The 15,981-nt window shown below is 43.5% G+C and overlaps 1 protein-coding gene across 4 annotated transcripts in view; it reads left to right on the forward strand.

Moving 5' to 3' along the window:
- Positions 1-3,085: 3,085 nt before the first annotated feature.
- The window catches only part of PHLDB2 (pleckstrin homology like domain family B member 2), a 195,494-nt gene continuing 182,598 nt past the window's right edge, over positions 3,086-15,981 (forward strand). For 3 of the 4 annotated variants that reach the window (XM_030204197.1, XM_030204200.1, XM_030204199.1), the window contains exon 1: positions 3,086-3,178. The gene's annotated coding sequence lies outside the window, so the exon portion shown is untranslated. Of the gene's footprint in view, positions 3,179-3,549; positions 3,742-15,981 lie in introns of those variants that run through there. The other variant, XM_030204196.1, reaches the window with a different exon arrangement.

The following is a 15,981-nucleotide window of genomic DNA, read 5'->3' on the forward strand; positions in this document are numbered from 1 at the left end:
GCGGGTGGCTTTTGTGGTCGTGTGGTTGGGGAGTTTGCCAGCAGTCTGTAGCAATTCCTAGGCAGGGGGAGGAGTACGGAAACACTCCCCCTGCCTGGGTCGTTGTTTGTTGGAGGGGGTTGCCAGTTGGTAGGGGTGCCTTTATGGATCCCTTTACTCTCTGTGTTCCGCCCTCGAGGGTGGGGCAGAGAGACATGGTGAGTTGGATGGCTTCACCACCATGAACTAAGGAACTGTTTAGGGATTTTGCAGATGGCTTCAGCAGGTTGTCTTCAGAATGTTGAGGTAGCGTTTTATGTACAGATGGGGCGTGGCTGAGGGCGGGTCTATGAGTGAGGGTGACTGGTCCTAACCTATGAAGACTACAGGATTTTTGTGCTTCTCTGCCTTGGAGTGAGCTTCTCTGCCTTGGAGTGAGCTTCAGAACGTTCAAGGTGGGATTTATTAATATAGATAGATTGGGGGGGGGGGGGATTCATTGTAGTACTAAAAGCACTTGGAATGTTCAGTGTATTGGTTTTTACAATGTTTTTATTCAGTGTTGTTCCAGACTGGCTACCAAGTTTAATAAATCAATTTAGTACAGACTAAATTTTTGAATGCATAATGATGCATCAAATGGGCACTAACATACACACATCTTTACTCTCCTGTTCCCTGCTGTCCTTGTTTTAATACAGAAAGTGCTGAGTGGCTACGCATCATTTAAGACAATGTACTTAAGCCTTCTTATTTCTGTACTGAATTAATTTACCAATCCTAATTTTTTTTCTGGAATAGAACACAAATTCATACACACTCAAGGATCCGTCTTCCTCAAAATACCCATCAGAATCCAACTGTTTGACATGTTCTGAAAATTTAGTGCGGATAGGGCACACACAGACACATGCTCAAGTTTTCCTCATGTGGAAAAACTGGGCTAAAAACTGAGATGGGTTCTAGCAATCACATTTAGATGGGATCCTCCAATATTGCTATTCAGAAGCATTTTAATAGTACTTACAAAAACACACCAGAGAAAACTGTCTGGCTAGACACAGAGGTGAGTAAGACTGACCTAACCACTAGGCAGGATTAGGTAATCACCTAGACCAGCACCGAGTATTATTGGGGGGGGGGGGAGGGGACAAAAGGCCTAAAAGTTAATTGAAAAGGGTGCAAGGCTAGAAGATTGCCTAGGAAACCTAATACCATTGCACTGGCCCTGGGGGTAAGAAATCATTGGACTTCTCACTCAAATTCCATGACAACTGGATTGGTCTTCTAAAGTGTCCCCCTTCTTTACAAGACACATGAGACAAAAGGACCATAAAATGTTTCCAGATAACTGTGGTCCTGAAAGCTGCCTCAGTTTCCATTAGTCCATCAAGGTGCATGGTGGTATGTCTGAAGAACTCTTCCAAAACCTCAATTATGTATTTTGTCTCAAAAATGAAATTCAAGTCAAAAAGAGGAGGGAAAAAGTCTAGATATTTTTTTGGTTTAGGTTTCTGCTGATTGAACTATTTGAACCAGCAGTACTATAAAATGTTGCAGTCCTTTTTTTTTTTATTTTAGCTGTAATGCATTTTTCATGTGTTAATTTTGGAGGAAATGCCAACTACCAAATACCAGGTCAATGAACAGAGATATTAAAAAATTAAGAAAAAAGAATTGCAAATTAATTTGTATGAGCACTTTTTTCTGTTTATTCAGAATATCTTTTATTATTATTTTGAGCTAGGTCCATAACTTTTCTGGAGGAAAAATGATTTCAGTTTGCAGTTTTTATACAGATGTGCTTATGCTGATAATCAGCCTCTGTAGGTTAAATGGCCCAGGAAACAATATATACAGCGTGAATACATCTGTGAAAAAGTGCTGGAAAATGCAGGGTGAACAATATTGAAGTTAGCAACATTTAAGTGCTTTTCGTTTCATGCCTCCTTATGGGTGTCTGAGTTCTACCCTAAGCACAGAGCTTCCCCCCTCCCCCCGTTGTCCTGGGTGAGAGCAGCGCAGATACACTCCAGATTGATTTTCAAAGCTTTTATTCCCCATAGATACAGACAGAATGAGCGAAAGGTTTAGTGTCTGTCCTGCTCTTTTATTTTGAAACAGCGGTGACCGTGGGCTGCTGCTATTGCTTTCTCAGCAGTAAATTCCATAGCCCGAGCCCACTTCTGGCAGCTTGAAGCTCCTTAATCTGAAGAGTACAGTGCAAAAGAGCCTTTCCCAGCCTGAGCCAGGGAAGAGGGTCAGATAAACACAGCTGGTTTCCTGTGAGCCACCCTGCCAGACTGACTGTGATTGTAACCACTCCATCCTGTCTTCAGTTTTCACACTACTTCATTTAAACAAACCTCTGGTTCCTTCTTCTTAATTGTCATTTGCAAATCACTGATTGCAAGACCTTGAACTAATACACAACCCCCCCCCCCCCCCCTCTTATGTCCTCCCTGTAACGATGAACCTTGTAAGATTTCCTTGTTTATCATCTCAGCACACAGCACTGCTGGCCTCCTCCTCTGCACTATAGGCGCTTTCCCCCAGTCACACCCTCCCTTACTCTGCTATTTACAGTCCCGTCCCCCGCCATGCACCCCCGCTCTACACTAATCTAATTTCTCCCCCCGCCGACTTAACCAGTTCCAGTAGGGACATTACCACTCCAGTCCCATCGTGTTGCATTATAGGAGTAGGACCAGCAGAACTGAATGCACAGGGGATGTAAGTTGAAAGCCTTAAATGTTCCTACTAGAATTCGGTGTTAGCACATCTGATGCTCTCCTCATCACCCACTCGGCACTTCTCCCCTCCTTAAACTTGTGTTCCCTGAGAGCGCTTTAAAGTTTGGGAATGTACCATTCCAGCTGTGGAGGGGGGAGAGACCACCCGCCCACCGTGCGAGTGCAGGCAGCAGCTGGGGGTAAGTATGCGGCTGACTCTTCCCTTTCCAGAACTGCGGGTTACGCCTGGCACCTGAGGCTGGGAGGGGGTTGGCAGCTAGGGGGCTGGTTTGTGGTTTGAGAGGAGGGAAATAGGCGCCCCCCCCCTTCTCCTGGAATCGCCGTGGTTGGAGGTAAAGGAGGGGAGGAAGGCGCGCTCCTAAGCAATAGAGCACCCAGGGAGGAGGGAAAATCTGTTCGTCCCGGGCCAGCGGCTGCTGCTGTGCCCTCCTAGGGGCAGAAGAGAGGTTAGTGATGGGTAACTGCGGTAACGGGTGCATTAGGAGGGATAAGGGGGCACTGCAGTAGATACTGAAAGTTTGCAAGGGACGGAGGAGTATTAGATGCAGAAGTTTGAGGAGGATGGCATGGGAAGTGGGTATTAGATACACAAAGTTTGGAGGAAAGGGTTGAAATCAGGGTATTGGATACAGAAGATTTGGGGGTCTGGGAGGAAGCAGCAGAATGAAACATTTTGGCTTCAGGGGGTTGTTGGGTTAACCCCCCCCCCCCCCCCCACTCTCCCCAAAGCACTGGAGGACCCTGAGGGCTGGGGGAGGGCACCGGACTTTGCTCAGATCCTCCCTGCCTCGGGGAGTTCCTGATCCTGCTCTGTATGGGGAGGTTTATTTCCAAAATTCCCTAGCAGCAGGCAGTGGGTTTGGCTTTGGCTTCTGCAAAGTGCCCCTATCCTACGGTTGAAAAGCTGGCGCCCTGCTGGGATCCTTTTCATTTGTAGCAGCGAGAGAATAATTCGAGGGTTGGATACAGAGGAAAGATGTTGACTTCAGAACTGAAAGTGTGTCTGCAGGTGCGAGCCCTCTCTGTCCGACGGATCCAAAGGTCCAGTGCAGGAGGAAACTGACCCAAAACGTTGCATTTATCTCAGTTTATCGAATACATCGTGGTGTCTTATTCTTTTGGATTCTACTAATACTTTACTCAGTTTACTGGCAGGATAATTGGCCGTTTGTGTTAGATAATCTTAGTTAATTGTAGTAGCATATTTAAGAGTCACATTGGAATCTGCAAAGTGAAATATATGTCAAGATTAAGGAGAAGTATGGATTGTTGTTGGGTTTTTTCAGCTGTAAATGTAGGGTTTGTTTGGTTTTTTTTCTCTGAAGGGGTATAACGAGAACAAAAAAGGAAACCGAGGAATGCAGTTAATGACCTGGGTCCAGAGAACTGCCTGGCTAAAAGGCATCCAGATGTAGCAGTGTGGGAGGGGGAGAGAAGGAGGTGGGAGAAAGAAAGACTGAAAGAAGAGGGACTGGGCAGAAGAGAGGGAGAATGGGTATGGGGGCGGGCAAGAGAGGCTGTTTAAAGATGGACCAGGGTACTAGTTCTGCTTACAAGTAGAATTGGAGAGGGGACTCTTGTTTGACCATAGTGTAGCCTTTCCGGTTACCGTCTACTACTTGGCTCAGGCTGGCATTCCCAGTAAGATTTTGAGGAATTTCGGGGCAGGAAACATAATGAAGGGGGATGGGGGATGTTAGTGATATGTTAACATCTGGAATTTACTCGTATGTGGCGAGTGTGCCCCTGGAAAGTGTAACTGCTCTGCCAGATGTTCTTCAACTTTGTAATGTTTTTTTTTTAATTTTCTGTCTGCTAACCTACTTCTTCCCAGGCTGTAGAGGCATATTTGAGAATCTGTGTAATTCTGATGTCTCAGCTCTCTGGCAGGGTTTACCACATTCGATTCTGATAGACTTCCCCTCAAAGGGAACTTCCACACATTTTACTTGCTTGTTAAGAATATGTACCATGAATTGAAAGCTATAGTTGCTTACTCTTAAGTGACCATGGATTTGGCAAATGCGTCCCTTTTCAGAGTGGTGCCCCTTTTCAGTGGGAATACGGCTTGGGAGGCTGCTGCAAAAGTCTGGGTCCCATATGTGCAAAGTACCACATTAGAACTTCAAAAGACTTGATTCCAAAATCTTTTCTTGCAGTTGAAAACTTTAACTTATGGCATTGTTCTTTAACATATCTTAAACTTTAGTTTCTGTTTACTGAAGGAGAATTAAAGGTTGCCTAAAGTTAGATGCCAAACATTTGGACGCTAACCCCTGGATTCTATGTAGCGTGCCTAGAGATCCACGTCGAAATCTAATACCACTCATAACTTAATTGGCTTCTAGCTAATTAGTGTTGATAACAGCACTGAACAAGCAATAATGAGCACTAATTGGCAATAATTAGAATTTACGTGCTGAACTCACTAAGCGTATTCTGTAATGCAGTGCGCCTCATTTCTAACATACACAGGTAAAAAGGGGCGTGGTTATGGGTAGGGAAATGGACATTCTGAAATTTATGCGTGTATAGAATATGGCCCAGTGCATGTAAATCTAACGGCAAGGATTTGCGCCACATTTTCATTGGTGTAAATGGATGTGCATAGTTTTAGGCACTGAGATATCAAGGGTATTCTATATACCACACCTAAATCTAGGCGTCGCTTATAGAATATGCTTAGTCGGCATTGATTTCCATGCCGATTTTTTTTTAGGCGCCATATAGAATCTCCCTCTAAGCATCAATTCTATAATGGCAGTTCCGCATGGATAGAATGCTAGCGGAAGTCTGCATTTATTTATTTGTTGCATTTGTATCCCACATTTTCCCACCTTTTTGCAGGCTCAATGTGGCTTACAGTATGCCATAGTGGCGATCGCCATTTCCGGAATGAGAAATACAAAGTGGTATTGCATTAAGTTCATAAATGGTAGAGTAAATTAGATAATCAGTTAATTTCCGGCGTGAGAAATAATAAGGTGGTAGTGCATTAACGTTCGTTAGTGACAGATGTTTTTATGGCATTTGGTAGTGCATTCCATAGTTGCGTGCTAATGTAGGAAAAGCTGGATGCATATGTCGATTTATATTTAAGTTCTTTGCAACTGGGGTAGTGGAGATTCAGGAATGTGCGTGCTGATCTTTTTACGCTCCTAATTGTAAGCAGTTAGGCACCTAACTGCATGTATTCAATAATGTGTTGCTCAAGTCCTGGGCACACTCCTGACCCTCCCCTGTCCACGCCCCCTTGCAGTTGCATGCTGTGGATTTTGTGTACACATTATAAAGAGTGCTGACTGTGTGTAACTGCTAACTGGTGCCAGTAGTGACAATTAACACTCTTTAGTGCCGACTATTGGTAGTTAACATCAATTATCAGTTCATTATTATGTTGTCATGCATGCAACTAATCTTAAAGTATAACTCCAGTGCACAAGTGTGCTAAGCATAATGTTGAGCGCCCAGCCTTAGAGAATTAGGGGGTGAATGTGCTTAATTTAGAAGTAAAAGTTGAAGAAGACTTTTGTTTATACGAAGATAAAATACACTATTCTGGGTCAGTCTCAAAGTTCCATCAAGGCCAGCATCCTGTCACCCACAGTTGCAAAAGCCAGCTCACAAGCATCAGGCAGGATCCTAAGGAATAAATTGTCTTGTCTCCCAGGAAGAAAGAATGGATTTTCTAAGCCTATTCAAGCTAATTATGATACAAGAATTTGTATTTATTTTGGGTTTTGTTCACACCTTTTTCAAAGTGAGTTATGTTCAGGTACACTGGGTATTTCTCTGTCCCTGGAGGGCTCACAATCAGTAGTGGGATTTGAACTAGGCACCTTTGGATATCAAGACCGGTGCTCTAACCACTAGGCTATGCCTTCATTATTAGGCACTGCTTATGCTTTATTTGTTTTTATAGCTCTCATTGGGCCTTATTAAAAAAGGACTTTGTGTGGCTATGGGAAAAGGTACTTCACTATTACCTGCTGAAATATTCTTTTCTTGTGTTTTTAGTTTCCTTATCACAGGAAATAGTGCATCCTGTATGCTGTGAAATCCATTCATGTGGGATAACACCTTTCTACATGCTGCAGTATTTATAGTTTAGCTATTTTTAAGTCTGTTTCCTCTTTAGGGCTGGAATATTTGCGCTAGGCCAAGTTTAGCTGTAAAGCAGTAACAGTACATAGAGCCACAGATGGAACAACAATTCAAAGGAAGCAATTCATTGTAAGACCCAACACGACCTGTGTTTCAGCGAATGCCTGTGTCAGGGGTCTGCATAAGAATACAATTAAAAAACAGAGTTCAACAAAAGCAATACACATAAAAATAAAATACAATAAAAATTGCATGCTGTATACATACAAACATATAAATATCAAAGTTGAGTTGCACATGTGTCTTTGTTGAACAACATGCACAACATTCTATTTTATTTTTATATGTATTGCTTTTGTTGACTTCTGTTTTTTAATTGTATTCTTATGCAGACCCCTGAAGCAGGCATTCGCCGAAACACGGGCTATTTTGGATTTTACAATAAATTGCTTCCTTTGAATTTGGACTCTTCCTTTTTGTTCCATCTGTGGCTCTATACACTGTTACCGCTTCACAATTTTCAGTGTTGCCGTTTCCCTCTGATCTGCCTAGTTCAAGTTTAACTGTAAACCAGGCCTCTAATCTTGACTCTTCGACCCACCTTCCAAGTGACTAGGGAGAAGTTGCTTTATTTATTTATTTGTTACATTTGTATCCCACATTTTCCCACCTATTTGCAGGCTCAATGTGGCTTACATAATACCGGAGAGACGTTAGCAGTCTCCGGTGTGAACAAATACAAAGTGATGTTATGGTAAGATAAAGTTCATGTGGTACAGCCACATTAGGGGATCGTACAGCGGAAGAGTTGTGTTATGTCCATTACGTACTTTGGTTTTGTTGTGTTGCAGAGATCAGGCATTTAGGTTGGTTCTGTGGGGAATGCCTTTTGAAACAGGTAAGTTTTTAGTGTTCTCCGGAAGTTTATTTTTATTTATTTATTTGTTTGTTACATTTGTACCCCACATTTTCCCACCTATTTGCAGGCTCAGTGTGGCTTACATAGTACCGTAATGGCGGTCATACGTCATTTTCAAGGCTTTTGGTAGTGCGTTCCACAGTTGTGTGCTTATGTAGGAAAAACTGGATGAATAGGTTGATTTGTATTTAAGTCCTTTGCAGCTTGGGTAGTGCAGATTTAAGTACGTATGTTCGTGTTGATTCGGATGTGTTTCTAGTTGGTAGGTTGATCAGGTCTGTCATGTATCCCGGGGCTTCACCGTAGATGATTTTGTGAGCCAGGGTGCAGATTTTGAATGCAATGCGTTGTTTGATTGGGGGCCAGTATAGTTTTTCACGGAGTGGTTTTGCGCTTTCGAATTGCATTTCTCCAAATATAAGCCTGGCTGCTGTGTTTTGAGCGGTCTGAAGTTTCTTTAAGGTTTGTTCTTTGCATCCCACATAAATTCCATTGCAGTAGTCTATGTGGCTTAGTACCATTGATTGTATCAGGTTCCGGAATGTTTCCTTCGGGAAGAATGTTTCATGCGTTTGAGTTTCCACATTGAGTGCAGCATTTTCTTTGTTGTGGATTTCACTTGGCTCTTTGGTGTTAAGTTACAGTCCATTATAACACCAATGATTTTGAGGCTGTCTGAGATAGGGAGGGTGTAATCTGGGGCATTGATACTTGTGGGGTTGTCTGCGATGTGTTGGGATGAGAGAATGAGACAATGTGTTTTTTCTTTATTGAGTTTTAGTTGAAATGCATTTGCCCATGATGTTCAGGCTGAGCTTGATTGCATTGGTGATTTCTGTCAGTTTAGTTTTGTAAGGAATGTATATTGTGACATCGTCTGCATAGATGAAAGGGTTAAGGCCTTGGTTGGCTAAGGACTTGGCTAGTGGGGTCATCATTAGGTTGAAGAGGATCGGTGATAACGGAGATCCTTGAGGTACTCCGCAGTCTGCTTTCCATAGTGATGATATGTTTGAGTTTGATTTTACTTGATATGTTCTTGTGGTTAGGAAACCTTTGATCCAGCTAAGTATGTTTCCACCAATCCTGAAGTGATCTAGTAGTCTTAGTAGTATATTATGGTTTTACCATGTCAAATGCACTAGACATGTCGAATTGGAGGAGGAGGAGGATGTTGTTGCCCATTGCTATCTCTTGCTTGAATTTGGCTAGGAGAGTGAGTAGTACTGTTTCAGTGCTGTGGAGGGGGCGAAATCCTGACTGTGACTCGTGTAATGTTGAGAAATTGTTTATATAGTCTGTAAGTTGTTTGGTTACCATTAGGGTTACCATTCGTCCGGATTTCCCCGGACATGTCCTCTTTTTGAGGGCATGTCCGGGGCGTCCGGCGGATTTTGCCTGCACCCACGTTTGTCCGGATTTCTGGACAAACGTGGGCGCGGGTGCGGTCAGGCGCGTGCGTGTGGGCGGGCGATTGGCGCCGTGGTAACCCTACTCCCGTCCCGTCCCCTTCCTTACCATGTTCCCTGGTGGTCTAGTGACGTCTTCGAGGCAGGAAAGAGCCCCCTCTTTTCTGCCTGGAGCGCTGCCTCCCCTGTCTATCATCCTCCTCGGTCTGGCTGGGGATTCAAAATGGCCGCCGAGAGTTGAACTCTCGCGAGGCCACTTCAACTCTCGGTGGCCATTTTGAATCTCCAGCCAGACCGAGGAGGATGCAGCAGGCAAGGACAGGCAGCGCTCCGGGCAGGAAAGAGGGGGCTCTTTCCTGCCCCGAAGAGAAGACCCTACTAGACCACCAGGGCTAGATAGTAAGTGAGGGGGGGAATATGTGAGGGGGGGGGAAACCATGTGACGGGGGGGGCGGGGAATAGAGGGGCGGAACGAGGACCCGAAGGGGGCGTGGCGGGGGCGGGGTATGAGGCGTGACGGGGGCGGGGTAGGGGGCGTGACATGTGTCCTCTTTTTCAGAGGACACAAAATGGTAACCCTAGTTACCATGCTTTCCATCAGTTTGACTACCAGTGGGATAGATGCTACTGGACGGTGTTAGTGATTTCATTTGTCTTTTTCTTGGTATCTTTGGTATAGGGGTGAGTAGGATATTGCCATTTTCCTTGGGGAACAGGCCTTGCTGAAGCATGTAATTTAGGTGGGATGTGAGGTCTGCTATGAAGCGGTCAGGGGCGGAATTCATTAGGTAGTTGGGACAGGTATCTAGTTTGCAGTAAGTGTTGGAGAACCTGCTAATCGCCTGGGTAACTGTTTCGACGGTAAGGAGAGCAAAGTTTGTCCAGGTTCGGTCAACCGGGTATTCTTCAAAGGTTGGGGCCAACTCATTAAGGAAGGTTTCGATATCGGTATTGTCCTGAGGTAGCGTTTTGTGTAGGTTTACAATTTTTTCATTGAAATATTTAGCAAGTTTATCTGCAGATGGGATGTCTGTATTCATTGTAGTAACCAAGTTGGTGTCTAGGAGTTTGTTCACGAGTTGGTGTAATTTGTTCCTATTTTAGTTTTATGGTATGATCTTTTGGTCTGTCTTATTGTGTATTTGTATTTCCTGTGTATTTGTTTCCATGCGTTAAGTGTATGTTCATCTTTTGTTTTTCTCCATGCTCGTTCGGGTTTCTTGGATTGTGTTTTTAACTTTTTCAGTTCATCGTTGTACCATGGTATCGAGTTGTGCTTACGTGCGGTTCTTGTTCGTAAGGGTGCTATTTCATTTAGTACACTTTTGCATCTTTTATCCCATTCTATGAGGTAGTATATGGAGTCCGTTTGAGCTATCCATTCATTATTGTATATCAGTTGCCAGAATGTATCCGTGTCTACTTTGCCTCTTGTGCTGTAGGATGTGTGTTCTTGTGTTCGGTGTAAACCCTTCCTTACTATCATGAAGTCCATGATTCTTTACTATGTTGTGACTCTGTTTGCCAACCCACAGCTGGGTATTATCCTCTCTCACCTCAAAGGCAGCTATGTAGTGTCCAGACACTGAAATCTGTGGCTGTGGTATCAACCCCAGAGGAGGTTGTGCCTGCAGATAGTATATTAGAGTCAAATGCAAGCCATTTCAGAATATGTGTGTTCCATGTTGGCATTATTAATATCATAATGTAGAAAGTATTTCATTCTCCCTTCCCCCAGGCCCTTATTTTGCAACAGTAGAAGTGTGCAAAAAAAAAAAAATACACCTAGTGAGAGAACCAACTATCTACAGAGCCGAAAAGAATGCTGCTGGCTGGGAATTTCAAAAGCTTTGTCTATTTGCACTTCTCTGGAATTTTGCAGTGTTTAATTAGAACTAGGCCTAGATTCCCTAAATGTATTATTGTGTTGGCTTATGCTTACATGCATTAACACGCATTTACAGCAGGGCCCATTTTATGCAACTGTATGGCGCCCTTCAGGACATCTAGCCCTTAATGAGGTACTGTGTATTGTTGCCTGAAGACGAAGTGAAGCCCTAAACATCCTGGCTCAAACTCCGAAGGAATGTTAGAAGCAATATTTTCAGAGGGGTATCCATGTTAATTTGAAGCAAAGTAATAGATTAGTGGCATCTTATAGTCTGCTTTTGGGGGTGCCACCGGTTCTGTTGTTGTTAAAAGTAATATATTGGGGTAAATATTCAGCTGGCGGTGGTGAGCGTTTTGCTGACTGCCGCTGGCATTATTTCTAGATATTCAGCCGGGTCATGTCTGGGCTTCAGCATGGAAATATCCGTTTTTTTGCGGAGCTGGTTAACACATAACCGGTTAAGTCGATATTCAGAAGTTAACCGGCCAAGGGGTCCCATTTATGCGGTTACCCTGGCCGGTTAAATGCTGAATATTGGCACTTAACCGGCCAAGTGCTGACTGCCCACTGATCACTCCCAAAGTAGCTAGTTTTCACTTAGGTGCTAACCACTAATTTTCAGCAGAGATAACTGGTTAAGTGCCACTGAAAATGAGCAGATAGCTCTGAACGAGCGATTTAACCGGTCAGCGGCCATTTCTAGTTGGTTAAATTGGTTTGAGTATCAACCATGTTGATTTCTAGTTGTTTACTGTAACTTTTCCTTCCTGTGTTTGGTTTATAGGTAATCAATTTAAGGTTTTTACATCACCTTAGATTTTAGAGAAACACTTTGGTGTTAATTACAGATTGGGACCATTTCAGTAGCTTACTTGCAGCGCTGTGCACTGCTGTGTAAGAAATGGGTCTGACGCCCTGTGTAGGCTGGGGGTTGGGGGTGCTGTGGAGGCAGCATTCTCAAACTCCACTGGAAGGAAGGAATCCTATTAAATGCAACACAGCACCTAATGGCTGGATTTAGGAATCTATTATAGCAGAGTTCCTGAAGGGACCCCAGTATGTCACCTTTGCTGTAATAACTGACCTGAAACCAGTGGTTCCCAGACTGTGGGTCGGGACCCCAAATGGGGTCACAAACAGCCATCGTGCCTCTTTCTGGATGTCCTTTGTGACCTATGACAGTAGTGGCAGCCAGCATGGGGCCAGTGAGTCAGTGAACATTCAGAGGCTCAGGTCAGATTCCTGTTAAGGTTTATTAACTTACATTCTGCTTATATATAAGTGGATAACAAAATAACATATATAATCCTAAAATATACACAATAATTAAAAACCCAAATAAAAAAAAACATAATTCAAATCATCTCATACAAACACAAATAAAATAAATAATCAATAATAACCACTGTAGTCTTCTACCTATTCCTGCTTTTACTTTACATAGTCCAACATAATTTTTTCATTACTTCCTAAATGTTATCATATTCATGTTCATGCCTACTGTGCAAAGTCCAATTTAATTAAGTTTGGACAAACAGGTAACTCTTTACAAGTTTTTAAATCTTTGTTGTATTCATAGTTCGAATATTCGTAGGAAGCTGATTCCACAATATTGGGCCTATTAGACAGGAAACCCATACAGAACAGTGACATCTATCCATACACACTGACCCACAGGCATTGAGCTGACTGCTTCCACTATTATCACCCACCACAGCCTTCCTGATTTGGAAGAGAGGGTGTATGGAGACCTGCTATTTTGGCTTTGGGATTAACTGAGTTTTCAGTTGTTTAAATGAGCTCAAATTGGATCAAAGTTTGGGAAGAGAGTCATGAATGGTCATAAAGTAGGTGGAAAAAATCCCTAGGCAGTTCTGAATGAAGGTCTCCTAGGCGGTAGCCCACTAGAGGCCATCACTGATTAAGCTGGAAGCCCAAAGAAGCAGGAGGGAAACTGCTGGGCAAAAACAAAAAGGGTGGATAAGGTGTGAATGAGAGATCGGCTAAGTGATTTCACTCCAAGAGCAATATTGTGGAAGACCACCTAACTCTGTGTTTTGCTTTTGTACACATACAGCTGAAGGTTTATCTTTGTATTTATATCATTTATTTCTCACCCTCCCACATTCCTGTAGTTAAATGCAAAAGCACAATGAGCAACAATACATTGTAGTGTCTAAAACACAATCTTCTTACACTCCAGTGCAAAAAAATAAGCATTGTTAATATGTAGTAATAAAATAAAACCCCAGCATATAATCTCAAAGTACAGTGCATAAAATCCCTTAAACAAAGAATTCTGCTTATATGAGTGAGTATCTCACACATACAAGCAAGATAACATCCAGCCCCAGTCCTAAAGATATCATGCATTATACCCAGAGAGTAAACCACATATACAGTGGGGGAAATAAGTATTTGATCCCTTGCTGATTTTGTAAGTTTGCCCACTGACAAAGACATGAGCAGCCCATAATTGAAGGGTAGGTTATTGGTAACAGTGAGAGATAGCACATCACAAATTAAATCCGGAAAATCACATTGTGGAAAGTATATGAATTTATTTGCATTCTGCAGAGGGAAATAAGTATTTAATCCCTCTGGCAAACAAGACCTAATACTTGGTGGCAAAACCCTTGTTGGCAAGCACAGCGGTCAGACGTCTTCTGTAGTTGATGATGAGGTTTGCACACATGTCAGGAGGAATTTTGGTCCACTCCTCTTTGCAGATCATCTCTAAATCATTAAGAGTTCTGGGCTGTCGCTTGGCAACTCGCAGCTTCAGCTCCCTCCATAAGTTTTCAATGGGATTAAGGTCTGGTGACTGGCTAGGCCACTCCATGACCCTAATGTGCTTCTTCCTGAGCCACTCCTTTGTTGCCTTGGCTGTATGTTTTGGGTCATTGTCGTGCTGGAAGACCCAGCCACGACCCATTTTTAAGGCCCTGGCGGAGGGAAGGAGGTTGTCACTCAGAATTGTACGGTACATGGCCCCATCCATTCTCCCATTGATGCGGTGAAGTAGTCCTGTGCCCTTAGCAGAGAAACACCCCCAAAACATAACATTTCCACCTCCATGCTTGACAGTGGGGACGGTGTTCTTTGGGTCATAGGCAGCATTTCTCTTCCTCCACACACGGCGAGTTGAGTTCATGCCAAAGAGCTCAATTTTTGTCTCATCTGACCACAGCACCTTCTCCCAATCACTCTCGGCATCATCCAGGTGTTCACTGGCAAACTTCAGACGGGCCGTCACATGTGCCTTCCGGAGCAGGGGGACCTTGCGGGCACTGCAGGATTGCAATCCGTTATGTCGTAATGTGTTACCAATGGTTTTCGTGGTGACAGTGGTCCCAGCTGCCTTGAGATCATTGACAAGTTCCCCCCTTGTAGTTGTAGGCTGATTTCTAACCTTCCTCATGATCAAGGATACCCCACGAGGTGAGATTTTGCGTGGAGCCCCAGATCTTTGTCGATTGACAGTCATTTTGTACTTCTTCCATTTTCTTACTATGGCACCAACAGTTGTCTCCTTCTCGCCCAGCGTCTTACTGATGGTTTTGTAGCCCATTCCAGCCTTGTGCAGGTGTATGATCTTGTCCCTGACATCCTTAGACAGCTCCTTGCTCTTGGCCATTTTGTAGAGGTTAGAGTCTGACTGATTCACTGAGTCTGTGGACAGGTGTCTTTCATACAGGTGACCATTGCCGACAGCTGTCTGTCATGCAGGTAACGAGTTGATTTGGAGCATCTACCTGGTCTGTAGGGGCCAGATCTCTTACTGGTTGGTGGGGGATCAAATACTTATTTCCCTCTGCAGAATGCAAATAAATTCATATACTTTCCACAATGTGATTTTCCGGATTTAATTTGTGATGTGCTATCTCTCACTGTTACCAATAACCTACCCTTCAATTATGGGCTGCTCATGTCTTTGTCAGTGGGCAAACTTACAAAATCAGCAAGGGATCAAATACTTATTTCCCCCACTGTATAATGTCATAAATTATACATCCAGGTTCTCAAGATAGCGGTGGTGTAGGACATTGTGGGCAAAGCCCCGGTGATATTTTGTGGTTTTCATCTATTATGGCCTGGTTTACTTTTTACTACAGGAAAAGGGAGAGTTAGGGGACCTCCCCCACAGCAAATTGCCCCCAGACCATGGCAGACTTTAATCACTGCTTTTGTCATACATTCATTATTGAGCAAATTCTTGGACTCAGCGGAGGAGAAATGTTGACTCAGAGGGTGAGGTTTCGCTCAGCCTAGTTGGCCCAGCTATTCCTCTGCGGCTGTGGGGGGTGGACTCTGCAGAATCACAAGGTGTTCACCTAAGGATGTGTTACCATTTGGCATGCTTTTAGGGAGGTGTGCAGTCCTTGTCCCCAATGACGTTACAGTGGAGTCTTAGTCTTTATTGATGCTGCACCTGGAAGATGTGTTGCTTAAGACTCTGGTTGAGCTCACTTGCAGGCCTGTTGTGGGAGATGGCTTGATGGGAAGACCCCTTCTGGAATAACAATGGGAGAAATTGCTCTAGATTCAGTATGGACTGCATTGGACTTCTTGCATAATGTTTATGCAGATTTTATTCATTCTTCCCTTATGAACACTTCTAAGTTTGAAGCATTTGAGGTGCAATTGTTCAACCAGACTTCAAACTTGAGGAATTAGGATCCTGTGTTTCTCAGGTTAAAGGGTTCAAATTCCTGTATTGCAACAGAAACTGATTATTTATGGGGAACCTGAGTACTTTGATAATTATACTAGAAACTTGAATCTAAGAATTCTGAACCTTCTTCCAGTATTGATGTCTCTTCTGAAAGATCTTGATAGGTTTTTGAGAGATGCCGTTCAGATTAGCGACATTACCAAGGACATTTACCAAGATTATGGTGGTGGTTGCGGCGGCCCTTCGCAAGC

The sequence above is a fragment of the Microcaecilia unicolor genome, chromosome 5 (assembly GCF_901765095.1).
Source record: "Microcaecilia unicolor chromosome 5, aMicUni1.1, whole genome shotgun sequence".
NCBI lineage: Eukaryota > Metazoa > Chordata > Amphibia > Gymnophiona > Siphonopidae > Microcaecilia > Microcaecilia unicolor.